The sequence below is a fragment of the Lepus europaeus genome, chromosome 16 (genome assembly GCF_033115175.1).
Source record: "Lepus europaeus isolate LE1 chromosome 16, mLepTim1.pri, whole genome shotgun sequence".
Lineage (NCBI taxonomy): Eukaryota > Metazoa > Chordata > Mammalia > Lagomorpha > Leporidae > Lepus > Lepus europaeus.
This window is the reverse complement of record NC_084842.1, coordinates 88,602,238-88,628,902: the sequence shown is the minus strand read 5'-3', so window position 1 is coordinate 88,628,902 and position 26,665 is coordinate 88,602,238. Positions and strand designations below refer to the sequence as shown.

General features: G+C 67.2%; 1 protein-coding gene across 3 annotated transcripts in view; it reads right to left on the bottom strand.

Moving 5' to 3' along the window:
• The window catches only part of SORCS2 (sortilin related VPS10 domain containing receptor 2), a 301,213-nt gene that overhangs the window by 96,489 nt on the left and 178,059 nt on the right, over window positions 1-26,665 (bottom strand). The window lies entirely within an intron of this gene.

Here is a 26,665-nt window from a genome sequence, read left to right as displayed (position 1 = left end):
TGAGGCTGGGCTGGGCACCCAGGACCAGTACCTGTGAGGCTGGGCTGGGCACCCAGGATCAGTACCCATGAGGCTGGGCTGGGTACCCAGGATCAGTACCTGTGGGGCTGGGCACCCAGGATCAGTACCCTTGAGGCGGGGCTGGGGAAGGTGGCCAGTGCCAGGCATCCAGGATCAGTACCCGTGAGGCTGGGCTGGGCACCCAGGGTCAGTACCCGTGAGGCTGGGCACCCAGGATCAGTACCTGTGGGGCTGGGCACCCAGGATCAGTACCCTTGAGGCGGGGCTGGGGAAGGTGGCCAGTGCCAGGCATCCAGGATCAGTACCCGTGAGGCTGGGCTGGGCACCCAGGATCAGTACCTGTGAGTCTGGGCACCCAGGATCAGTACCCATGAGGCTGGGCTGGGCACCCAGGGTCAGTACCCATGAGGCTGGGCACCCAGGATCAGTACCTGTGGGGCTGGGCACCCAGGATCAGTACCCGTGAGGCTGGGCTGGGCACCCAGGATCAGTACCCGTGAGGCTGGGCTGGGCACCCAGGATCAGTACCTGTGGGGCTGGGCACCCAGGATCAGTACCCGTGAGGCGGGGCTGGGCACCCAGGATCAGTACCCGTGAGGCGGAGCTGGGCACCCAGGGTCAGTACCCGTGAGGCGGGGCTGGGCACCCAGGATCAGTACCCGTGAGGCGGGGCTGGGGAAGGCGGCCAGGGCCGGGCACGGTTCTCACAGTCTCCCACTCTGTAGTGCAGAGGCTGAGCCGTGGGCCTCGGGGCTCTCAGCAAGTGCTCCTCACCCCTGCCAGTGTGGGGATGGACGGGGATGGGCCCCGGGCTACTGATCCCTGCTGGGAACACGTCCCGCGGTCCTTCCACGCCTGCTGAGCCTGCTGGAGGGAGCCGAGCTCGTGAGATGCCGGGGACGGCCCAGTGCACTGGGGAGGGAGCTGGATGGAGGCTCCCCAGTGGGGCTCCGCCGGGCACCACCTGTCCGTGTGGCCTGAGTGGCCTCCTACCCTCTCTGGGCCAGGGCTCCCCAGCCATGCCCGGCAGGAGGCCCAGAGCTGCCCGGCACAAGGGCCCGCCCTGGCTTGCGCTGACACCCACAGTGGACCGTGGGGTCCCCGTGGACACAGCTGCGTCCCCGTGTCTGGGCCTGGGCAGCTCCTGGCCACACCTCCTGGAGATGTGCCCCTTCTCAATCCTCAGCATCAGAGTGCCCCTCCCACCCCTGAGTCCCAGGGGAGCCAGCCCCTCCCAGCCCCTGAGTCCCAGGGGAGCCAGCCCCTCCCAGGCGCCCCGTGTGTGTTGGGGGGGATGGGCTGGGGACCAATGGGGTCTCTGAGAGGCAGCCCCTCCCAGGTGCCCAGTATATGTGGGGGGATGGGCTGGGGACCAATGGGGTCTCTGAGAGGCAGCCCCTCCCAGGTGCCCAGTATATGTGGGGGGGGTGGGGGGATGGGCTGGGGACCAATGGGGTCTCTGAGAGGCAGCCCCTCCCAGGTGCCCAGTATATGTGGGGGGGGGGTGGGGGGATGGGCTGGGGACCAATGGGGTCTCTGAGAGCCAGCCCCTCCCAGGTGCCCAGTATATGTGGGGGGTTGGGGGATGGGCTGGGGACCAATGGGGTCTCTGAGAGCCAGCCCCTCCCAGGTGCCCAGTATATGTGGGGGGTGGGGGGATGGGCTGGGGACCAATGGGGTCTCTGAGAGGCAGCCCCTCCCAGGTGCCCAGTATATGTGGGAGGTGGGGGGATGGGCTGGGGACCAATGGGGTCTCTGAGAGCCAGCCCCTCCCAGGTGCCCAGTATATGTGGGGGGTGGGGGGATGGGCTGGGGACCAATGGGGTCTCTGAGAGCCAGCCCCTCCCAGGTGCCCAGTATATGTGTGGGGGTGGGGGGATGGGCTGGGGACCAATGAGGTCTCTGAGAGCCAGCCCCTCCCAGGTGCCCAGTATATGTGGGGGGGGGTGGGGGGATGGGCTGGGGACCAATGGGGTCTCTGAGAGCCAGCCCCTCCCAGGTGCCCAGTATATGTGGGGGGTGGGGGGATGGGCTGGGGACCAATGAGGTCTCTGAGAGCCAGCCCCTCCCAGGTGCCCAGTATATGTGGGGGGTGGGGGGATGGGCTGGGGACCAATGGGGTCTCTGAGAGCCAGCCCCTCCCTGGTGCCCAATTTGGGGGGCGCTGAGGACCGATCGGGCTTCTGAGAGCCCTTGGCTCCCCAGCGAGGCCCTGGCTGGGAGAAGGAGGCCGTGCCCACGGCGGGCAGTGAGGGGCTCTTGTTCCGGGAACCTCAGAGGATGGATTTTCTCTGGGAGGGGGGGTTAGAGGCCCATCAGCCCAGGATCGATGCGGAGAGCGGGAAGTCAGGGCCGTGCTGAGACAAATGGCTGTGTTTATGAGCTGAGTGTCTGCGGTCCTCCCCGCCCCCGCCCCCACCCCTGACAGCCTAGACTGAGTCTGTTCCTAACCCCCTCCCCACTCCCGCTGCCAGCCAGGGGCACCAGCCCGCACCTGCTCCCTCCAGGGACCTGCCAGGTGAGGCCCGCAGCGGGAGCAGGTGGACAAGTCCCACCCGGGCCAGGGGAGGCAGACAGAGGACGGCAGACTGAAGACAGTGTGCTAAGGGCCAGGAGAGAACAATGGGGGCAGGGAGGGTGATGGAAAGGGTGGTGTGATGGCCGCCTCACAGAAACAGGAAGACAGGGGCCATGCCTGGTGGGGGGACGGGCATTCGCTCTGGGCTGAGCTGTGACCCCAAATCCATGGCCACCTAGAACCTCTAAACCTGGCCTCGCTTGAAAACAGTCTTGGTGGACGTCACCTGGTGAGGATGAGGCCAGGCCAGCCACAGGGGCCTTGCCCATGCGGCCTGTGGCATGGAAGGGGACCTGGACACCGAGATGGACACCGGGGAGAGGGCCACATGGTGGAGGCAGACCGTGGGGAGGCCACCATGAGGTGGAGCTGACAAGGACGGCGGCAGCCACCCGTGGGAGCCGGGTTCTCCCCCAGAGCCTCCAGGCAGAGCTGGCCCCGCTGACCCTGACCTCTGGAGTTGAGAGACAACACCTGGCTGTAGTTTAGGCCACGCAGCGTGTGTGTGTGCTCCGTGGGGGCAGCCCCAGCAGCAGCCAGGCAGAGGACGCAGCAGGGGGTGGTTCCCTCCCGGCTCCGGGAAGGGCTCCAGGAGCCATGTCTGCGGGATCCCCGGAACGTGGGTGCTGCCCCTGCAGGACAGCGCCAACAGCCCACACTCCAGGGTGCCCCGGGCTCAGCCCTGCACTGGCTCAGTCACCCACGCCCCGGGCTCAGCCCCACACCGGCTCAGTCACCCACACTCCAGGGCTCAGCCCTGCACTGGCTCAGTCACCCAGGCCCCCGCGCTCAGCCCTGCACCGGCTCAGTCACCCACGCCCCAGGGCTCAGCCCTGCACTGGCTCAGTCACCCACGCCCAGGGCTCAGCCCTGCACTGGCTCAGTCACCCAGGCCCCCGCGCTCAGCCCTGCACTGGCTCAGTCACCCACGCCCAGGGCTCAGCCCTGCACTGGCTCAGTCACCCAGGCCCCCGCGCTCAGCCCTGCACTGGCTCAGTCACCCACGCCCCCGCGCTCAGCCCTGCACTGGCTCAGTCACCCAGGCCCCCGCGCTCAGCCCGGCACCGGCTCAGTCACCCACGCTCCAGGGCTCAGCGCTGCACTGGCTCAGTCACCCACGCCCCAGGGCTCAGCCCTGCACTGGCTCAGTCACCCACGCCCCCACGCTCAGCCCTGCACTGGCTCAGTCACCCACGCCCAGGGCTCAGCCCTGCACTGGCTCAGTCACCCAGGCCCCCGCGCTCAGCCCTGCACTGGCTCAGTCACCCACGCCCCCGCGCTCAGCCCGGCACCGGCTCAGTCACCCACGCTCCAGGGCTCAGCGCTGCACTGGCTCAGTCACCCACGCTCCAGGGCTCAGCCCTGCACTGGCTCAGTCACCCACGCCCCAGGGCTCAGCCCTGCACTAGCTCAGTCACCCACGCCCCCGGGCTCAGCCCTGCACTGGCTCAGTCACCCACACTCCAGGGCTCAGCCCTGCACTGGCTCAGTCACCCACACTCCAGGGCGCCCCGGGCTCAGCCCTGCACTGGCTCATCACCCACGCTCCAGGGCTCAGCCCTGCACTGGCTCAGTCACCCACGCCCCAGGGCTCAGCCCTGCACTGGCTCAGTCACCCACACTCCAGGGCTCAGCCCCGCACTGGCTCAGTCACCCACACTCCAGGGCTCAGCCCCGCACTGGCTCAGTCACCCACACTCCAGGGCTCAGCCCTGCACTGGCTCAGTCACCCACACTCCAGGGCTCAGCCCCGCACTGGCTCAGTCACCCTCGCTCCAGGGCTCAGCCCTGCACTGGCTCAGTCACCCACACTCCAGGGCTCAGCCCTGCACTGGCTCAGTCACCCACGCTCCAGGGCTCAGCGCTGCACTGGCTCAGTCACCCACGCTCCAGGGCTCAGCCCTGCACTGGCTCAGTCACCCACGCCCCAGGGCTCAGCCCTGCACTGGCTCAGTCACCCACGCCCCAGGGTGCCCAGGGCTCAGCCCTGCACTGGCTCAGTCATCCATGCTCCAGGGCTCAGCCCCGCACTGGCTCAGTCACCCACGCCCCCGCTCTCAGCCCTGCACTGGCTCAGTCACCCACACCCCAGGGTGCCCCGGGCTCAGCCCTGCACTGGCTCAGTCACCCACGCTCCAGGGCTCAGCCCCGCACTGGCTCAGTCACCCACGCCCCCGCTCTCAGCCCTGCACTGGCTCAGTCACCCACACCCCAGGGTGCCCCGGGCTCAGCCCTGCACTGGCTCAGTCACCCATGCCCCCGCGCTCAGCCCTGCACTGGCTCAGTCACCCACACTCCAGGGCTCAGCCCTGCACCGGCTCAGTCACCCATGTTCCAGGGCTCAGCCCTGCACTGGCTCAGTCACCCACGCCCCAGGGTGCCCAGGGCTCAGCCCTGCACTGGCTCAGTCACCCACGCCCCCACGCTCAGCCCTGCACTGGCTCAGTCACCCACGCCCCAGGGCTCAGACCTGCTCTGGCTCAGTCACCCACGCTCCAGGGCTCAGCCCTGCACTGGCTCAGTCACCCACGCCCCAGGGTGCCCCGGGCTCAGCCCTGCACTGGCTCAGTCACCCACGCTCCAGGGCGCCCCGGGCTCAGCCCTGCACTGGCTCAGTCACCCACGCTCCAGGGCACCCCGTGCTCAGCCCTGCACTGGCTCAGTCACCCACACTCCAGGGCTCAGCGCTGCACTGGCTCAGTCACCCACGCTCCAGGGCACCCCGCGCTCAGCCCTGCACTGGCTCAGTCACCCACACTCCAGGGCGCCCCGGGCTCAGCGCTGCACTGGCTCAGTCACCCATGCCCCAGGGTGCCCAGGGCTCAGCCCTGCACTGGCTCAGTCACCCACGCCCCCACGCTCAGCCCTGCACTGGCTCAGTCACCCACGCCCCAGGGCTCAGACCTGCTCTGGCTCAGTCACCCACGCTCCAGGGCTCAGCCCTGCACTGGCTCAGTCACCCACGCCCCAGGGTGCCCCGGGCTCAGCCCTGCACTGGCTCAGTCACCCACGCTCCAGGGCGCCCCGGGCTCAGCCCTGCACTGGCTCAGTCACCCACGCCCCCGCGCTCAGCCCTGCACTGGCTCAGTCACCCACGCTCCAGGGCGCCCCGGGCTTAGCCCTGCAGTGGCTCAGTCACCCACGCTCCAGGGCGCCCCGGGCTCAGCCCTGCACTGGCTCAGTCACCCACACCCCGGGCTCAGCCCCGCACTGGCTCAGTCACCCACGCCCCCGCGCTCAGCCCTGCACTGGCTCAGTCACCCACACCCCGGGCTCAGCCCCGCACTGGCTCAGTCACCCACGCCCCCGCGCTCAGCCCTGCACTGGCTCAGTCACCCACACCCCAGGGTGCCCCGGGCTCAGCCCTGCACTGGCTCAGTCACCCACACTCCAGGCTCAGCCCTGCACTGGCTCAGTCACCCACACCCCCGCTCTCAGCCCTGCACTGGCTCAGTCACCCACGCCCCTGCGCTCAGCCCTGCACTGGCTCAGTCACCCACGCCCCCGCGCTCAGCCCTGCACTGGCTCAGTCACCCACACCCCGGGCTCAGCCCCGCACTGGCTCAGTCACCCACGCCCCCGCTCTCAGCCCTGCACTGGCTCAGTCACCCACACCCCAGGGTGCCCCGGGCTCAGCCCTGCACTGGCTCAGTCACCCACACTCCAGGGCTCAGCCCTGCACCGGCTCAGTCACCCATGTTCCAGGGCTCAGCCCTGCACTGGCTCAGTCACCCACGCCCCAGGGTGCCCAGGGCTCAGCTCTGCACTGGCTCAGTCACCCACGCCCCAGGGCTCAGCCCTGCACTGGCTCAGTCACCCACGCCCCAGGGCTCAGCCCTGCACTGGCTCAGTCACCCACCCCCCGCGCTCAGCCCTGCACTGGCTCAGTCACCCACACTCCAGGGCTCAGCCCCGCACTAGCTCAGTCACCCACGCCCAGGGCTCAGCCCCGCACTAGCTCAGTCACCCACGCCCAGGGCTCAGCCCCGCACTAGCTCAGTCACCCACGCCCAGGGCTCAGCCCTGCACTGGCTCAGTCACCCACACTCATTCAGCTCACTGTAGCATCAAGGCTGGGAAGCCAGATTTGTTCCCTTGCTCAAATTAATTCATATGACGTGCGACGTGTTTACCAAGCAGCTGTCCTCGTGGGGATGACAGGCTGGCGAGCGGGTGGGGGGAGAGAAAGCAGAGGGAGAGACGGAGCGAGAGAGACATGGTGCCAGCGTGCATCTGGGGCGCGCCTAGGGGGACCTAGAGCCGGCTGAGCACCCCAGGCTTCCCCCTCGGCCACACCTGGCCCACGGCCACCTCGCTGACCTTCCACACCTCCCACACCCCTTCCTGCCAGGCCCCCAGTCGCATCCCCCAGCCCCGCTTACCCCGCATGCAGGCTGCCAGGCGCCGCAGGGCTGGGGGCCAGGGTCCACCTCCCATGGCTGTGCATGGAGTTGCCACCCCACAGGCACCCAGAGCTCGGGGAGCTGCCGTCAGCCAGTCTGTGGGGCACATGGCTAAGGCCGTCAAGAACCTCCCGAAGCCCCAGGGGAAGCCCCGCTCCCTGCTTTTTCCACATTCAGAGACCTCTGGCTACCTTGGCTGGGCCCCCCACCCTCCACGCACATCTCCCAGCCTCCACCTCCCCCTCGCCACCCACTCACTCCTGGCTGTGAAGCGGGGTGCACGCGGGAGCCCCAGGGGGCCGTCCCCACCTCGGAGCCCTGCAGGCCACCTGCACCACCCCATGGAAGGTTCTGGGGATCAGGCGTGGCTGTCTCAGGGAGGTGGGGCCGAGAGCCACAGGGCAGCCTGAGAGGGCCACAGGGCCCGAGGCCACAGGCAGGACCTGCTCGGCCCCCCAGCCCCACCGGCGCTCCGAGGAACTCGCCCGAACCCGGAAGCCCTCCGACTGGGAGACGCCCAGTGATGGCCAGGACTTCAACACGCAGCCTGGGGTACATCATGACAGTGTTCGTACCACGTCCCGTTGACATCGTTAGATTGTGGAAACACTGAGCTACTTTAAATTTAAATTAAATTTAAATTTATCGAAGTAATCTTCCCTGCCCTCACTTTTAGAGCAGTTTAAGGTTCATAGCAAAATGGAGGAGAACTCGAGTTCCATCTCTCCCGGACCCCAGCCCTGATGCACACACAGCTCCCCACCCGCGCTGTCCCTGCTGCAGTCCGTGGTGTCCTCCGTGGTGTTGCACGGATGCACCAGGACACACGCCCCCCGCCCCCCGCCCCCACTGCAGCACCACCCTCCATGCCCCGCCCACGCCGCCAGCCCCCACCCAGTAACTGACGATTCTCCTGCATCTACAGCTTTGCCTTTCCCAGAATGTCACAGAGGCAAAGTCACGTGGCACGTGGCAATGTCGTGTCAGGCTGCCGTTCCCACTCACGTCAGCCCACGCAGCCCACATTCCCTTCCCACAGGGCCACGGGTCTGTGCACCAGGCAGCGGCTGTGTGTCCCCTGGGGAAGGCGCCACGCCTGCCCGGCCACAGGACACACCCAGGCAAGGCTCATCACTGCTGTGATCCAGGACCACAGTGGAGGCCGAGGTGGTCAGGACACAGCCACGGAGGAGCCACGGGCGTGATGTGGGCTGGATGTGGTATCAGGTGGGCAGGAGTGCAGGGTGGTGATGTTGCTCAGCTGGGCGCTGTGAGGAGCAGGTGCAGGGGTCGGCACGGCCCTTGGTACAACCACGCACCCAGCACCTACAAACAGCTGTGGGGTCATGGGGGGAGTGGCCGCCAGGCTCTGTGGCTGCCTCCTGCCTGGGCACAAGAGATGGGGGCTAGGGCTCCACCCCACTGCCGCTCTCGTGCCAGGCTTCCAAAAGCCCCCTCGGCCCACCAAGGCTGTGAGGTTTGGGGCACGATTTACTGTGTCCCCTCCAGAGGTTCAGGTGGTGGAGGCTTAAGTCCTAGGGTACCGGGACCTTTAAGAGGTGGGACCTGGTGGGAGGTTCGTGGGTCATCGGGGCCGGCTCAAGGGATGGTTCCTGTGGGAGCCTCAAGTTCTCACAAGATACTTGTGGTGAGAGGGCCACACAGAGCTCCTTGCCCTGTCTGCTTCCTGTATCGAGGTGTACCCTGCTGGCTCCTGCACCCGATGTACCCTGCTGGCTCCTGCACCCTGGTGTACCCTGCTGGCTCCCGCACCCTGGTGTACCCTGCTGGCTCCCGCACCCAGGTGTTCCCTGTTGGCTCCCACACCCAGGTGTACTCTGCTGGCTCCTGTACCCTGGTGTACCCTGCTGGCTCCTGACCCAGGTGTACCCTGCTGGCTCCTGACCCAGATGTTCCCTGCTGGCTCCCACACCCAGGTGTACCCTGCTGGCTCCTGACCCAGGTGTACCCTACTGGTTCCCGCACCCAGGTGTACTCTGCTGGCTCCTGCACTCAGGTGTGCCCTGCTGGCTCCTGACCCAGGTATTCCCTGCTAGTTCCTGACCCAGGTGTACCCTGCTGGCTCCCACACCCAGGTGTACCCTGCTGGCTCCCATACCCAGGTGTACCCTGCTGGCTCCTGACCCAGGTGTACCCTGCTGGCTCCCGCACCCAGGTGTACCCTGCTGGCTCCTGACCCAGGTCACCCTGCTGGTTCCTACATGCTCCTCCCATTACCACCCAGCACGAGGGGATGGCACCCACTGCTGGGACCTTCAGCCTCCAACACTAAGCTAACTCAGTCTCTTCTTCGTAAGCAGCCACGCCAGGCACTGGCTGAACACGCGTCATCTGAGAGCTGGGACCAGGGTCTCAGAGTCCCCACCCATGTAAGCGGCTGTGACCCCGTGCCCTTAACCTGCAGCCCCCACCAGTCTTCCTGTCACCTGGCCCCTAGGTGTCTGGCTCGCTGGACACTGCCGCCTGCGCTGCCCGTGCCGGGGGTACCTCGCCGTGTCCCGGCATTCCCAGATCCAGCAGTGACGACATCGGGACAGTGACAAAAGCTCCAAGGGACTCGACCAGGACGGCCTGGTGCCGCGGCACGGGCTTTGTGCTGCACGCCAGGGCTCAGAGGAGGGGGCGGAAGAGCGTGGTGCTGTCTGCAGCACGCAGAGCAGGGACGCACGGCCCGGTGATGGATGGCCCTGTCCGTCCGCAGTGAGCACCGGTTACCTCCGCACTGCACCCAGCGAGCTCACGGTGGCACAGAGGAAGGGGCCCAGCCTGGGACCTGGGCTTGAGAAGCTACAGCGGGAGCGCAGTGCGGGCTGGGGCTGGTGCACCCCAGAGGCAGCTCCCCAGGAGTCTGGTGGCTGGAAGCCCTGGACGAAGCTGTGGGTGGGGCCACGCCCACTCTGTGGGCTCCAGAAAGTTCTTCCTGGCTCTTGCAGCCTCCTCTGGCCCCAGGCGTCCCGGGCTTGCGGCCACCTCACCCCAGGTCCTGCCTCTGCCTTCAAGCTGGGCTTATCCAGCTTGACTTCATCTCCATCCTCAGCTAACCTTGGCCACAAGCGTCCTGCATCCTGAGGTTCCGCGTGGACACAGGCTTGGGGTGACCCTTGTCAACCCACGACAGTCAGCTGCATTTATTGAGCACCCAGTGTATACAAGACAGACACTGGACCAGGAGTCTTGCCTGCCTAGTTCCTGTTACACGCACCCCACCTCCCCGGGGAGCTCCCACTAGTCACCGAGCAAAGGGGACAGGCGCTGGCCACTGGCAGAGCAGCAGGCACAGCCCAGCTCGCAGCCCCCGACCCCGACGCCGGCTGCCCAGGGAAGCTAAGAGGCGGGGAGGTCCCTTGCCCGGAGCACTGAGGGCAGGGGCTGGGGGCTTGGGTGGAGCTGCGGCTGAGAGAAGGCAGGTGGCGGGGACGGGCAGGGTCGGCGTGATCCTGGGGACAGGCACAGGGCTGTGCCCAACCACAGCTCTGTGTCAGCAGGCCGAGGGTCTGCCAGGTGCCAAGCCACCTCCTCCCGAATCCGTGATGATCAACCAGGCCACGGGTGACCAGCAGTCACCAAGATGCCCGGGAACCCAGGGGCCACACACAGAGCAGGCACTCAATAGACGTGGAGGGGCCCTGGTGCCGAACCCGCAGGCTCTGAGACCTGGGGCGGGCAGGTGAATGTGGGGGGTGGGCTTGATCCCACCGAAGGGTGGCCCCAGCTCTTAGCTTGCCCGGCCTGTGCGCAGGACCCCGACCCTGCTCTGCGGGGGCAGCTCCTGCACGCTTGGAACAGGCGAGAATCCCGTCCACAAATCGCCGCTCGACTGCCGAGCGTTTGCACAGTCACTTTCCAAAAACCGACCCAATGGGGCCGTTTCTGTGCCGTGCGATGACGTCACAGGCAGGCCACACGTCCGGCGCCCAGCCCTCCTCCCCAGGTCACCATGGCCCCGTGAGACCCGCAAAGTGGAGATCTGATCACCGCCCGCCTGCCGCTCCCAGTCAGCCCTGCCTGGGTCAGCAAGGAGGAGAGAATTAAAGTGACAGAGGCCACCTCCGAGACCGTGGATCACTCCAGAACATTCTAGAACACAGCCTGAGATCTGGAGTGTAGGGCACAGTGGCCAGGCAAGCCCCCCGGTAGGGGATCCCTGGGACGGGACTGGTTGTACGCTACAAATGTCCTAACGCAGAGCTTCTAACCCACCGGACGCCGCAGCTCAGCCAAGCCCCCTCCCCACCAAGCGCATCCAGAACACTCACACAGCCGCAGCCGGGCAGCGTCATCTCACAGAGAACCCACCCCTCAGCCGAACACTGGGTGGCCCCCCGCACCCACAGGACACAGCACGGCCTGGCCCTGCTGCTCCCTGGGCGGGGCTGTCCAGGACGGCACGCACTACACCTCCACCACCACCACCCACGATCACGGGAGGATCGGACCGGACAGCACTGGCCTGGGGAAAACCCTAAACCGGGATTCCACGTGCAGGTGCTCCCGACCGTGTCACCTTCCGGCATCACAAAGTCAGACATCTGACGCGCATCCATCGTGAGCGGGCGCGTCTACACCGCATGCGCAGCCGTGGCCTCGGGGGAGGACACCACAAAGCTGCGCTTGCCACGCTCTGGACATGGCACGTGGCAGGGTGAAGGGGACCAGACATCATGGCTGCCTTGGAAGAGCAAGGCACATGCCCATCCCCCAGATGAGAATACCGAGGTGCGAGGAGTCTGCCCGGGGCCACGGCCACTGCAGGGAGCTTGGCACAAAGACCAGGCTGCCCCCCCACCGTGCACCAGTGTCCCCGGAGGTGTTGGCACGGCACCTACCGCACACAACGGGACCTTCTAGGGCCGTGTCTCATCCCACAACCCTCTCCCTCTCTCTGCCAATGCACCAGCAACCACACGCTGGCCACAGGCCGTCCCCTGAATTCACCGGGGAGGGGTACGGTCCCACGGCCACCCACAGAGCCTGTGCCATGGCCACTGAAGCCCCTCTGGGAACTTCGGCCCCCATGGGAGCTTTGCTGGCACTCTGTGCCGTGGATCTTTCCAGAACACAGCTGGGCTGGGCCTAAACCCAGAGGACTCCCCTTCCCCCAGCACCCCGCCGACAGCCTTCCCCGAACCCTGGGACAGGTGCGCGCTCAGAGCAGACACGCCTGGTCTCTGGCCCCCCGCACCTGTCTGTACTTCCATGAGGGTGTGTTCTCGCTCCCTGCCACCCTGGCCACCATCAGGCACCTGAGCTGAACCAGCGTCCGTGGGGCCACAGCCAACCTCCACACACCCACCCACCCACCCCCAGCACGGCCGGTGCATGGCTTCCTAAGCGCACAGCGGAGGGGGGGGGTGTCCCACCACGTTCCCGTCCTGGACTATCCCACACCAGCAGGTCACGCGTCCCCTCTGCCCGCGACCGTCTTCCTCCTCCTCCACGCTGCCTCCCACACCTCCTCCCGGACCGGCACAGACAGGCCCCACATGCTGGGCCACACGTGCAGGCCCGAAGGCCCTGTTCCCCACGGCCCCCGTGGGGACGGGAAGCAGATGCCCCCACAAGTGCCCGGTATCAGCCGGAGCTGTGTGGGAGCTGCCAGGGCCATGAGGTCAGAGCAAGGGGGCGGGCTGGGGGCTCCCCTGGCCACGAGCCTGGTCCTGGGTGGGAAGCGGTCGCTCTGGGCACACAGCAGTGACGCGAGGGGCAGCAGTTCTAGGCAGAGATCACCTCGCTGAGAGGCCCTGAGCTTCAGTCTGGCTTTTGAGAAAGTATGCGGGGAGGAGGGGAGCTCTGCCCACAGGGCCGGCTTCCCATGTGGGCGCCGGTTCAAGTCCTGGCTGCTCCACTTCCAACCCAGCTCCCTGCTAATGGTCTGGGAAAGCAGCAGAGGATGGTCCAGGTGCTGGGGCCCTGCACCCACGTGGGAGACCCGGAGGAGGCACCTGGCTCCTGGCTTCAGATCAGCCCATCTCTGGTCGTTGTAGCCATTTTGGGAGGTGAACCAGTGGATGGAAAACTCCTTTCTCTCTCTCTCTCTCTCCCTCCCTCCCTCCCTCCCTCTCCTTCTTTGTATTTCTGCCTTTCAAATAAAATTAAATAAATCGTTTTTAAAAAGTGTCCTTGGATCTGAGACATTTGAGCTCAGTACTATAAGCACGGGGTCTTCCCTTGTTCCGAGGGGACCCTGGGGCGAGACGACAGCATTTCCTATGCCAGCTCCAGGAGGACAGAGCCTGACACCGACACTGATTTCCCGAGCATCGGTTAAGTACATTCAGCTTCTGCCGAAGCCACGCAGATGAGGGAGTGAGCGTTGTCCAAGACGAGGACAAAGTGTAAGACATCGGCAGGCGCGGCGTGAGCGATCCGGGAAGGGATTCTATCTGAGAGCGCCGAGCAGTGTCGCAGCAGGAAGGGTGACAATTCATCAAGATAAGACGATGGCACAGCTCCGCCCCGTCACGCTGTCGCTCAGGGAACATCCCCGAGGTGTGAACTGGGGACGCTCAGGGAACATCCCCGAGGTGTGAACTGGGGACGCTCAGGGAAAATCCCCAAGGTGTGAACTGGGGACGCTCGGGGAAAATCCCCGAGGTGTGAACTGGGGGCGCTCGGGGAACATCCCCGAGGTGTGAACTGGGGGCGCTCGGGGAACATCCCCGAGGTGTGAACTGGGGGCGCTCGGGGAACATCCCCGAGGTGTGAACTGGGGGCGCTCAGGGAACGTCCCCGAGGTGTGAACTGGGGACGCTCAGGGAACATCCCCGAGGTGTGAACTGGGGACGCATAGGGAACATCCCCGAGGTGTGAACTGGGGGCGCTCAGGGAACGTCCCCGAGGTGTGAACTGGGGGCGCTCAGGGAACATCCCCGAGGTGTGAACTGGGTGCGCTCAGGGAACATCCCCGAGGTGTGAACTGGGGACGCATAGGGAACATCCCCGAGGTGTGAACTGGGGGCGCTCAGGGAACGTCCCCGAGGTGTGAACTGGGGACGCTCAGGGAACATCCCCGAGGTGTGAACTGGGGACGGGGACGGATTTTAGCGGCAAAGTTCAGGGCAGGCAAAACCGCCCACTGCCCCTCAAGACGGCAGGTGCCCTCAGGTGACAGCAACGCCGCCGGTCCCCACCGCTGCCAGGGGCTCTGTGCTATCAGCATACTTTCCCCTCGGCTGGGGCGGGGGACCAGTGCTGCACCCCCGTTCTCGGGAGGAGGGAAGGGACAGTGGAGGAGCTGACTTTGACCTTGGCAGCCACAGCCTGGCCCCGGAGCCCCCAGACTTCCCCCTCATCACACGCAGCCCCCAGTGCTTGGGCCCAGCCCTGAGCCCGGGAGCGCCCTGCCTGTTCACACCGGCTCTGGTTCCCACCGAGGCCCTGGGCCACGCAGACCTGTGGGAGCCTGGGCCACCCAGGAGCAGCTTGGCCTCTGGGGGTCAAAGGTCGGCTGAAGCTGCAGCCAGCCATGTGGACACAGGACCCCAACACAGGGTCAGCGCTCTGCTGCTGGGAGAACCAATGCTGCCTGCCATACAGCCCAGGAGATGTGGCCCGGGCTCAGGGCCCTGCCTCAGGGCCTTTGCACAAGCTGCTGACCTTCTCAGCCATGCCCAGGGGGCCTCTCCCTGCATCCAGCATCCCCGGCCACTGGGTGACCAGCCCCACCTCTCCGCCAACGAGTCCACATGGCTTTAGCCCACAACCACACGCTGCTGGCCAACACAACACAGTTTGATTGGCCACTGTCACCCTCCGCACCCCCGGAACGCCAGGCTCCTGGGAGCAGGAGAGCCGAGCCGGGCCGGGCCTCTCACCACGCCAGGACAGCCAGCGACAGCTCCCTCTGGGTCCTTCCACGCCAGGCACGAGCCAAGATCGCACTTCATCCCAGGATAAAGGCCTGCCTCATGGCTCTGCACACCGCCTTGGGCGTAAACCGGGCTGGGCCTGGACCCAGGGTGACCCCAGCTCTGTGTCTGTGACCCCACTCACCGCCCGAGTGGCCACCATCAGCCCCGCCACGGCGTCCCCGCTCCCAGCCCACAGTTGGCAGCAAAGACTCGGCCAGGGGCCGGCCCGCTCCCGCCCCCACCCACCTAATGACTTAACACCCTCGCTCTGCTGGCGAGCTGTGGCGGAACACATTCCCCGTCCTCGGAGCCCATCTGGGAGTTAAATGAGGGGAGCACGTGCGAGCACGCGCACGTTAGGGAAGCTGTTCCGAGACGCTCTGTCATCTAGCCAGCGGCACAGGTCTCAGGAGCAGGCGGCCTCTGCCGGCTGCAGCCCCGAGAGCGCGCGGGGCCACCGAGCAGTGCCGCCAGCACAGCCCGAGCCACTCAGGACTCCAGCCACAGGGGGCCAGCAGCTGGGCTCGTGGGAGCCGGAGCCGTGACCCCGGCCAGACCCACCACCCCGGCCGGACCCGCACTCCCAGAGCCAAGCCAAGGCCTCGTGTCCTGGCTGAGGGCGCTCCTCCAGCGCGGCCGTCTTCTCGTGGCCGGGCGTGGGGAACCCTGCACCTGCCGGCCGAGAACCAGGAGGCGGAGATGAGAACCATCGCTCGCTCGCTGTAAAACCGTCACCTCCGCCGGCAGGGCACTTCTTGCTTTCTCAAAATGCTCTCTCCCCGTGACCACAGGGCCCCCGTGAGAGGCCCGGAGAGGCGAGCAGACTCGCCCTGGTTGGGGGAGGCAGGGGGGACCCAGGCCCTGGCCTCCCCTACGCGTTCAGAGCAGCCGTGGTTCAGGGCCGGTGACACTGGCTCCATCCACGGCCTCCGTTTCCCCTCCGGTGAGGTTCTGGGACTGCCCGGGCTCCGCCAGGCCAAGGCCATCGAGCGGCACGGACTGCAGGGGAACCCCAGGGTCCCGACGTTGGGGTGGCGGCACACATCTCACGGGGCTTGCTAAGGGCAGCCGCACCTGAGGGACAAGGCCCAGCCAGCCCAGCAAGGAGGCGGCGGCCGCCGTGAGCACGGTGACAGGAAGGGGCGGGCAGAGGTCCTCTTGGGAGGGCACTGGGTGTCAGGATGGAGCCCGAGGCCCCAGTTCTGGGAAGGGTCCAGTCCTAAGGGCCCATGACATGGGCCAATGACATGGCCTTAGGTGCTCAGGGTGTTCCTAGGGGGTCCCAGGCCTCTGGGGATACTTCTCCCGCCGCTCTCAACATCCTCCCCCCACCCCCCTTCCTTCATTCCTTCCTGTCCATCCATCCAGACATCCTACATACAGCCCTGTCCATCCACCCACCATCCATCCACCTATCACACATCCGTCTATTCACCCACCATCCGTCTATTCACCCACCATCCGTCCATCCATCCATCCGCCCACCATCCGCCCACCCACCCACCATCCGTCCATCCACCATCCACCCACCATCTGTCTGTGCATCTCCTGCTGTCACGATCAGACTACACTCCACACCCCCGGGGCGCCTGCCCCCGGCTCTCTGGGCCTCGAACCCTGCCTCTGTGTCTGGGTGGGTGCTCCTGCTCTCACGGCTGCACGGTGCCGTGACTCCGAGGGTGCTCGGGGGCCACAGCTCTGTCCTCGTCCCTCACGGCCCGTCCGTCCCCCGCCCCGGGCGTCTCTGATCTGCGTGAGCCGTTTTTTCCCGCGTTGGTCCCCTGCCCCCCTGAATCTCCCTAAGAGCAGATGCCCCTGCAGCAGTTCTGGGGCCAGGGCGTGGCCACCTCCCCTGCACCACAGCGAACCTGGGGGCTGCACCCAGCCTTGAACCCCCCTGTGGGGACCCAGACGCCTGCGCTCCTGCTGCCTGGGGCCTGCGCCCTACAGGGCAGGCAGACGGCGGCAGGCACCAGGAAGGCATTGGCTCAGCCGGTGCTAGGGCCTGCAAGCAAGACGGGTCCACAGTGGGGGGGCACCTATCGCAGCCAGTGTGGCCCCAACGTGCCCCACACCAAGGTGACTGTAGAGACTGGGACGCAGCCCTGCCCGGTCACTCAGTCCACGCTGGGGTCCAGGAAGGGGGGCGGCGCACGCAGAGGCCCTGGGTGGGACTGCACTTTCTCATGTATGCATTTCCCCGGCCCGGCCCCTCCCTGGCCGCACCGCCCGAGGAGTGAAGCCGGCTACACTTCCGGCTGCCGCCTTGGCTGGTCTGGCCGGCTTGGCAGGCGAGGCGAACCCTCTGCTAACGTCCCAGGGCAGGGCGGGGGACGCCACCGAGATGGCCGCTGCCACCCACTGGGGAGCTCGGAGCAGCGCTCGCCCCAGACTGGCCGCCGGGACATTCAACACAGGGCGGCCCGGCCCCCTGCACCTGCCCCTCCGCCCTCTGTCCACAGCGGTCCCCCCGCCCCGGGGACCAAGGACGCAGCCACGCCGCTCAAACGGCCGCCGCCCACACTGGCCTGGGCAGACAGCTCCTCTCTGTCTTCCGATGCCAAGCCCTCACTAATAAGGCAAATAAACACGCACTTAGCGAGCAGAGACCGTGCAGTTACAGTCTATTAAATTAAATTCACCGTCAAGGGTGAAAGAAGATAAACTGGGATTATTCTAGTCACGGCAATTAAAAGCAAAGAAAGGAGCGCTGTGGGGGCCGTGTGCGTCTGCGGTCCCTGGAGCGGCCGTGGCGGCTGCCGCGGGCTCTGGGCTTTGCAGGCTGGAGCCCAGGGGCTGGCCCTGCTGTCCCACGCGAGCTGGCTCCAGCCGGGCATCGGTCCCTCCAGGGACAGCAGCCAGGGCCAGGCCTGGCACCGGGAGCCTCGAGCGTGGCCCAGCCGTGCGGGGGAGTCAGGACCGTGCCCGCCTTTTCTCCAGAGCCAGCGTTGCGGCTGGGCACCTGACTGGCTCCCAGCAATACTGGATCCTCCCGTGCCCGCCCCCACAGCCCCCTCTTCCCTGGGCTGGGCCCTCACAGCTCCAGTTTCCCCATCTGGAAAATGGGACGGCGACAGCACCCTCCGCGCGCACCTCAAATCCCCCGTGAGCACGGACGGGAAGGGACCGGGCACAGAGCAGCTGTCGCCGCACACCCTGGCGGTGGGAGCTCGCTGCTCCGCCCCCAGGCCCGCAGGGCTCAGCCAGTGGGCGCTCCCCGGGACAGCCCCTGCCCCCGCACGTCCACGGCAACGCCAGGAGAGGCGGCCTCCCTCTGCAGCTCCAGCTCCCCGGGGGACGTCACCACTCCCCGGTCCCTCGATGGCCTCCCCAGCCTGGTGTCACCAACGCCCCACACCACGCACGTGGCACAGGTGCTGCCGTCCACCCGGGCCTGGGCTTTGGCCATCCTGTCGGTCGCACGGAGCCACAGTGAGGGCCGCTGGTGCCCAGCGTGTCCTCGGGGCCCGCTCGCCGGGGCTCTGCCTGCGGCACGCCTGGGCGGCCCGGGACTTCAGCCCTTTGTTTCCTCCTCCAGCCCTGCTCTCCGCCAAGCTCTGGGCTTCAACATCCCTTGGTTAGGGTCTGCTCTGTGCCCTCACACAGCACGGCCATCCAGGAAACGCACAAAAACAGTTTTCTGCTGGTTTCTGGTGACACAAACCACACTTGCACAGCGGCAAGTCCCAGCGTGTGGCCATGGAGGGCGTGGAACCTGTGGGCGCCCACCCCTCCCCGGGCGCCCTCTGCAGGGGGGTGGGGGTGAGAGGCCCAGGGCGCCCTGCAGGCCGCCTCCCCTTCCTCCCCGCCCCCGCCAGTCCCGGGCTCAGACGCGCACAGGCAGGACGGGGCCTCGGTTCCGCTTGCCCTCACCTCCCGTGAGCAGGGCTCCCTGCGCCTCCCTGTGCGCACCGGCACAGGCGGCAACAGCCCGGAGGCCGCCAGGGTCCCCGGCTCGGCCGTGCCTGCCTGCAGGGGGGCTGGGCCCCTGCTCCATTTTCCACCTTTGCCTTTCCCAAGTGTCTGCATAAAGGACGCTTAAAGGCCACGGGCTTCGCAGGGCCAGCGAGCAGGAGTGCAGTGTCCGTGCCCGGCTGCTGCCACCGCTGATGGACGGACGGACACGCGGCCGGCAGTTGCGGGGAACTCGGCGGTGGAGACACATCCATCACCGGGCACGTGGGAGTCCACTCCCTTCCCCCAAGGGGGCAGAGGCCGCCCAGAGCTGGAAGCCAGCGCCGGCACGGCTGCCTCCCGGGACCTCACTCGGGGTGGCGGCCACGCAGATCAGACTCAGTGTGGTGCCTCCCCTCTCCTGGGGCTCCCATGTGAGGCGCCATGGCTGTCAGCCACACAGGTCCCGGGGGGCCCAGATCACCCTGGGGTCTGCAGCTCCCAGCCCAGATCCACGGTCCGGCTGCAGGGCACTGGACACAGCCAGTCCAGAGCACTGGACGCAGTGGTCTGCAGGCTCTGCTGCCCGTGCACCCCCGGGCGCCTGCTCCCCGTGCACCCCTGGGGGCCTGCTCCCATGCACCCCCAGACGCCTGCTCCCCGTGCACCACCAGATGCCTGCTCCCATGCACCCCCAGACGCCTGCTCCCATGCACCCCCGGGCGCCTGCTCCCATGCACCCCCAGACGCCTGCTCCCCGTGCACCCCCAGACGCCTGCTCCCATGCACCCCCAGACGCCTGCTCCCCGTGCACCCCCGGCGCCTGCTCCCATGCACCCCGGGCGCCTGCTCCCATGCACCCCCAGACGCCTGCTCCCCGTGCACCCCCAGATGCCTGCTCCCATGCACCCCCAGACGCCTGCTCCCATGCACCCCCGGGCGCCTGCTCCCATGCACCCCCAGACGCCTGCTCCCCATGCACCCCCGGGCGCCTGCTCCCATGCACCCCCAGACGCCTGCTCCCCATGCACCCCCAGACGCCTGCTCCCATGCACCCCCAGACGCCTGCTCCCCGTGCACCCCCAGCGCCTGCTCCCATGCACCCCCAGACGCCTGCTCCCCGTGCACCCCCAGACGCCTGCTCCCATGCACCCCCAGACGCCTGCTCCCATGCACCCCCAGACGCCTGCTCCCCGTGCACCCCCAGATGCCTGCTCCCCGTGCACCCCCGGGCGCCTGCTCCCATGCACCCCCGGGCGCCTGCTCCCCGTGCACCCCCAGATGCCTGCTCCCATGCACCCCCGGGCGCCTGCTCCCCGTGCACCCCCAGACGCCTGCTCCCCGTGCACCCCCAGACGCCTGCGCCCATGCACCCCCGGGCGCCTGCTCCCCATGCACCCCCAGACACCTGCTCCCCATGCACCCCCAGACGCCTGCTCCCATGCACCCCCGGGCGCCTGCTCCCCGTGCACCCCCAGACGCCTGCTCCCATGCACCCCCGGGCGCCTGCTCCCCGTGCACCCCCAGACGCCTGCTCCCCGTGCACCCCCAGACGCCTGCGCCCATGCACCCCCGGGCGCCTGCTCCCCATGCACCCCCGGGCGCCTGCTCCCCATGCACCCCCAGACGCCTGCTCCCCATGCACCCCCAGACGCCTGCTCCCATGCACCCCCGGACGCCTGCTCCCATGCACCCCCGGACGCCTGCTCCCATGCACCCCCAGATGCCTGCTCCCATGCACCCCCAGATGCCTGCTCCCCGTGCACCCCCGGCGCCTGCTCCCATGCACCCCCGGGCGCCTGCTCCCTGTGCACCCCCAGACGCCTGCTCCCATGCACCCCCGGGCGCCTGCTCCCCGTGCACCCCCAGACGCCTGCTCCCCGTGCACCCCCAGACGCCTGCGCCCATGCACCCCCGGGCGCCTGCTCCCCATGCACCCCCAGACGCCTGCTCCCATGCACCCCCGGGCGCCTGCTCCCCGTGCCAGCAGCAGCTGCCCTTCCCCCACGCAGGGTTTGAAATGTCGCACACGGGCTGTCTCCACGTGGGTCCCACGAGAGCGGTGCGTCAGATGCCCCACTTTTCCTATGGGTACTGAGGCTGGAGAAGTTAATGAAGCCACAGTGTCCCACGCAGGAGAGGCAGACCTGGCGTCTCAGCCCTGCCGGCCGCCGTCTCGGGTTTTCTCCGGCTGCTCCCTGCCCCCAGCCCCCCACACTCCCCAAGCTCTGGGTGCTGACCACTCACACACGGCTCTCCTCTGCCACCCTGGCCGGGGCAGCACTGATGTCACCATCACTCAGCAGAGGACGGAAGCCCAGACAGGTGGCCAAGGACCCAGGCGCAGGCTGGCCTGGGGCCGATGAAGGGAAGGCCTCAGAGGGAGGGGGGACACCCAGCCCTGGGGCCCAGCACCCGCCCCAGCCCGAGGGGGACACCTGAGGTGCAGGAGGAGCCTGGGTTGAGGGCCAGAGCCGCCCACTGCGCTCCCAGGGCACAAGGTGGCCTGGCAGGCTGGGAAGACGCAGGCTGCAGCCCAGCCCTGGGCCGGTCACAGCTGTCAGTCACCTGGGCAGGGGACACGCAGCCCCGAGTACCGCCAGTTCATCGGAGACCTGGGATGGGCGCCGAGCTGCCCTCGCACAGAGGCCTAGCGCTGAGTCACAGCTGAGTCAGCACTCGCTTCTCGCCACGCGCCACACGGGAGGGGCAGGGGAAGCCCAGGGTTCAGGGAGAGCGAGAGGCCCGCCACGGGGCACGGTCAGCACGGTCACAGCATGGTTAGGACAGTGCCCTCGGCGTCTGGCACAGCGGTTAGGATGCCTGCACCCTTAGAAGGTGAAGCCGCCACCTGCAGTGCCGGCATCCCAGGTGGGCACTGGTTCGAGTCCCGGCTGCTCTGCTTCCTGATCCAGCTCTCTGCTGTGGCCTGGGAAAGCAGTGGAAGATGGGCCAAGTCCTTGGGCCCTGCACTAGCATGGGAGACCCGGAAGCTCCTGGATCCTGGCTTCAGCCTGGCCCAGCCCTGGTCACTGTGGCCAGGTAGGGAGTGAACGAGTCACTCTCTCTCTGTAACCCTTTCAAAATGAATTAAAAAATAAATCTTTAAAAAAAAAAAAAAAAAAAGCCTCCGCATCCCTCGTTGGAGTGCCAGGACTCCTGACACCGGATTCCCGCTGATGGCCAGGACGACGGCGGTGACGGCGCCGGTGCTTGGGTGCGGCCCGCGTGGGGACCCAGATGGAGCTCACGGCCCCTGGCTGCAGCCTGGCCCAGCCCCGGCCACCGCAGGCGGCTGGGGAGAGGGCCAGAGGACGGGACCGCGCCCTTCGTCTCTATCTGCCTCTCAAATAAAACAAGTGGATAATGGTAATTACCACTGCTGGGCTCATCCGCTCCTAATGTTTACATTCATCTTCATCCGGCGTGCGCATGGGTGGGAGTGAAACTCGGGCACGCCGGCGTCAGCTGTGGCTTCAGGCGCTCGCTGGGGGTCTTGGCATGGACCCTCGAGGCTACGGGCGGCCGAGCGCATCTCTGCCTCCGTCCCCCGTCTCTAACTCCCCCGTCTCTAACTCCCCCTCTGCCCCAGTCCCCACGGAATCCGGGACAGAGCGGGTGAAGACCCTGGGTGTCTGGGGAATCACGAAGCCCACCCGAGACCCTCAGCTACCCTGCTTCTGAACGAGATGCCCCTCTCTCAACAGGCAGAAACCCCGCCATGAACGGGGACAGCTCGGGCGCCGGCGGCCTTTCCCTCCCGAGCGGGGACACAGACGTGAGCTGTGAGCCCCACGGCGAGGCTGGGGCAGGAACAGGGGCGCTGGCAGGCAGCGGGGTCCCCAGGCCTAGCACTGAGACGGGGGGGAGGTGACAGCAGGCAGACTCCCGAGGGAAGTGGAGGGCACTGAGGTCGGCCCCGCCCCCGGCCGCTGACATCGACGCGGTGTGACACTCTCTCGTCAGTGGACGTGAACATGGCGGGGCAGCCGTGGCGGGCAGGGCCGGCTCTGTCCCCCGCACAGCGGCTGGCACGAAGGCCAGGCTGCGGCCCCGGCCTCGGATTCCAGCTCTGCTCCTCCGGCTGCGTGCCCTGAGCACGCTCTTCTTCCTCGCGGGGCTGCAAGACGGAGCCATGGGAGGGTGCACGTGATGGTGGGGGCTGGGCAGCCACAGGGAGGCGATGCGGAGACTGTGGGGTACTTAGACCAGCCCCCAACTGTCTCCAGGGTCCCCTTTCCCCGCTGTGGTGTGATCCTCTGCATTCACACAGCACCCCAAGAATGGAGCTCCCCGCCCAGCTCCATGCTCAGAACCACCGCTCAGCCCCACGGGGCCACCACGACCACAGATACCCCCAGCATTCCTGGGTGCCAAGCCCCAGGAAAACGTGCGTGGCCTCCCCAGTGCCCTCCCAGGTGACGCCGGGCCCTGCCCGCCACGCTCCCTGCTGGGATGGACGGGCAGACCCGCACCTGTGAACACGGACAGGGATGGCCCTGGCCACCCCGGGACTGCCTTGTGTCCCTGGCTGTGGCGGGGCTGCCCGGCTCACAGTGAGTCTCCCCCATTCACCCTGCACACCGGATGGCAGTGCCCGCCCCCTGGAGGGCTGAGCCAGCCCCACCCCCTTCACCCTGCGTGGGACGCAGACCCCAAGCCTGAGCCTCCACAGCCAAGCCCACCGTGTGACAGTACTCCGGCCCTCGGTCTCCTCCCCGAGTGGCCGGCATCCGTTCACGAGGTGGCCACCTCGTCCCCTGTCCCCTCACCGTGCGTCAGGCGACAGAGCTCTGAATGCCCAGCAGGCGGCCTTGCGGGACAGAGCCGGGCTGTGCTCCTGCCCCCATCACAAGGCCCCTGAGCCTCCCCCCACCGCCCCAGCCGGCTCCCGCCGGTCGCCGTGGCCTTTGCAAACATGGCTGTGGTATAAATTTAGCACACGGCCTCTGTCCGCGGGGGCGGCCTCTGTATTTTTATCACGGTGGGTTGCAGGAAAACGCGTCCCCGGCACACGCATGCACCCAGCTCACTTCCTGACGGCAGAACAAAGTGGCTAATTTTACAGCTCGCACAGAGCCCGGCTGCCCGCCCGCCCTGCGTGGGGGAGGGGCGCGGTGGGGGCGCTGAGCGCCTTCCAGAAAGTTCTAATTCCAGAATGTTCCAGGAACACGGGGTACAGGGGCGGTGGAGAGGGAAGGGCTCGGCCCGGCAGCCAGGAAGAACCTTCCAGAAGCAAGACAAGCACTCGTCAAGAGAGCCCCACACTCCCGCCACTGTGCCACGTGGCCTGCCGTCCGCTGGGGCTGACAACTGACCTGCACCCTGGGGTGCCCCGAGCCAGGCCTCTCCCTGCCCTCTGCCCACGGCCACACTCCCAACGCTGACTCCGGGGCCTCGGTTTCCCCAGCCTGCCTTGGTGGGGCCGTCTGCAGCGCAGGCTGACAGGAAGCCAAAGGCGCGGTGCAAGGGGCATGGCTGTGCCCCCGGGCCGGTGGACAAGAGGCTGCGAGCCTTAATCCCCCTCTGTGCGTGGGGAGGGGCTGCGTCCCTGGTCTGGCCGTCCCCATGTCACAGCCTCAGAGGGCGGGGCCAGCCCGGAAAGGATGCTTGAACCCACGGGCGCCCAGAGAAAGAGGGGAGTGGCTGAAGGCCAGGCCGCCGGCTGGGGCAGAATCGGCACCCAGGTCTGCCCTGGCACCTGTGGATCAAGCAGGACTTCAAATGGCACGGGCTCAGTGACGGCCGCACACAGCTCCATGGCACCTGCCCCCTCCTCCTCCGTGACCCCGCCCTCGCTGCCTGTCTCCCGCAGGTGCCGGCCCACGCCTGCCTGGCTCACCGTGTTCGACTCTCCCAAGGGATGAGCCTTTCCCTAAGCCGCTGCGGGCTGCCTGGGGGGCCCGGTGCCCAAAGTGGCCAGCTCCGAGCTCTCTCCCCACCCTGAAAGGGGCGGACGGCCTCCCCACTTCTCTGCTGGCTTCGGACACTGAGCTGCAGCGGCTGCTGGTGCTTCAGGGATCAAGAGGGAATCAGGGCGTCCTGTGCCACCAGCACCGCCTAGCCAAGCAGAAAGCCAGGGTCCTGGGGTCAGTCTACAGCTGGACTGACTTTGATCTGAATCCCAGTCCTGCTTCTCAGGTGCTGTGTGGCCTTGGGCTGGCCACCCACCCTCTCTGAGCCTCTGAGCACGTTTCCAGGCTGAAGCGAGGGGGCGGTCCCAGGGGGCTTGTTGGGTTCTCTGTGAGGGGGGGAGGCAAGGCCGGCCTGGTCACTCCTGCCCCATGGAGACCCCAAAGTCCCAACATGGGTGGGGACTCACCCAGATCCCCAGCTGGCCAGGGCTGAAGAGGTGCTCAGCCCTGGACCAGGAGGGGACGGAGGGGACTCCAAACAGAAGCCCAGCCGCCTGGAATCAGCGAGGGTCCATGTGGGGAAGAAAGGGCCCCCAAAGGGGCGGCACCACAGAGTGGGAGCAGCCACAGCCCCACAGAGCCCCGGCCAGGCCAGGCCAGGAAGCCGCTGGCTGGGACGGCCTCGCCACACCAGGAAGCCGCTGGCCAGTGCGGTCTTCCATGCAGCACTGTGAACGCTGCCCGACCCCAGCCCACCTGGGGCCCCTGGTCCTGCCTCCTCGGGCTCACGGGACAGCGCCATCAGGTCATCTGGTCCATCCATGTTACCTTCCAGCTCAGAGCCCAGGCCCCAGGAGGAGGGTCAGGAGCTGACCAGTGGCTACAGGCAGAGCCACAGGTGTCACACATACCTGCTCACAGAGACCCCCACCGTCCCGGGGCTGCTGAGCCATGAGGGGTGGGGGCAGAGCCGCTCAGCCCCAGGCCACGGGAAGCCTCTGCCCCTCCATGTACTGTGTCCCTTTCCTGGAGAGCCCCAGGAACAGCCGGCAGGGGCACGCACCTGCTCACCAGCCCACTTCCTTTCCCCGGGCCGCCTGGCTGACAGCACGTTCTCACTGGGCTGTGTCCCTTCCAGGGTCATGTGGGGACCTCTCTGTCCTCTCTCCCCTCCGCCACTCATCAGAGACGGACACAGCGACCTGGGAAGGCAGGAGTCAGCCGTGCTCCAGGCACTGGGGTTCCCGAGTCACCGCGTAGAGTCACACGTGCACCCCCACTGCCTTTGGGGGGCCTGGCAGGGGGTAGCCAGTGTTCCTTTCCCAAGGAAATGCATGAGCCTGGGCCCAGGCACACGGCAGGAACCTTCCTGCAGACCCGGCTCTTCAACGAACACGGATGTGTTTAACCCTACGTCCATTCCCCCTTCAAAACCCAGTTCCTTCAGGTCCACCTGTCAGGGGCAGACTCCAAGGGGAGGCCTCCCTGGGGAGCCACAACTGAGTTGATGGGTGGATGGATGCATGGGATGGCCAGAGGTCCAGAGGCAGCAAGCCCCTCCCTCAGCCCACCCCTCCTCGTCCTGGGGGCCTGGGTGTGGTCGGAGGAAAGAGTGGCATTATCTCAGGTCAGGGTCACCGTGCCTGGGGACAGTGAGCCCTGAGGGATCCACCAGGGGGCGCTGGCCGCTCCGTCCGAGCCTAACCCAGTGCTGCCTGCAGACAGCGGTGCAGGCCTTGGCGATGTCAGAGGGCTGAGCGCCCAAGGCGGGTGACAGCGGGGGAGGCGCCTGTCAGGTGGTCGGGAGGGCCCTGAACAGGGGCAGCCGGGGAGGACTGGAGGGAGGAGGGAACAGCTGGACAAAGCCTGGGGCCAGAGGTGCCTGCTGTCACCCCAGGCCGGCATTCCACAGGCACAGAGGAGTTGGCACCAGGACCCTCCTCAGCCGCGCATCTCGCACTCTGCTCCTCCGGGCACTGCCAGGCGCGGCTCCGGATCTCGCTTCCCCTGCACGTGGCCTCCCGCGGCGTCTCTGCTGCAGGA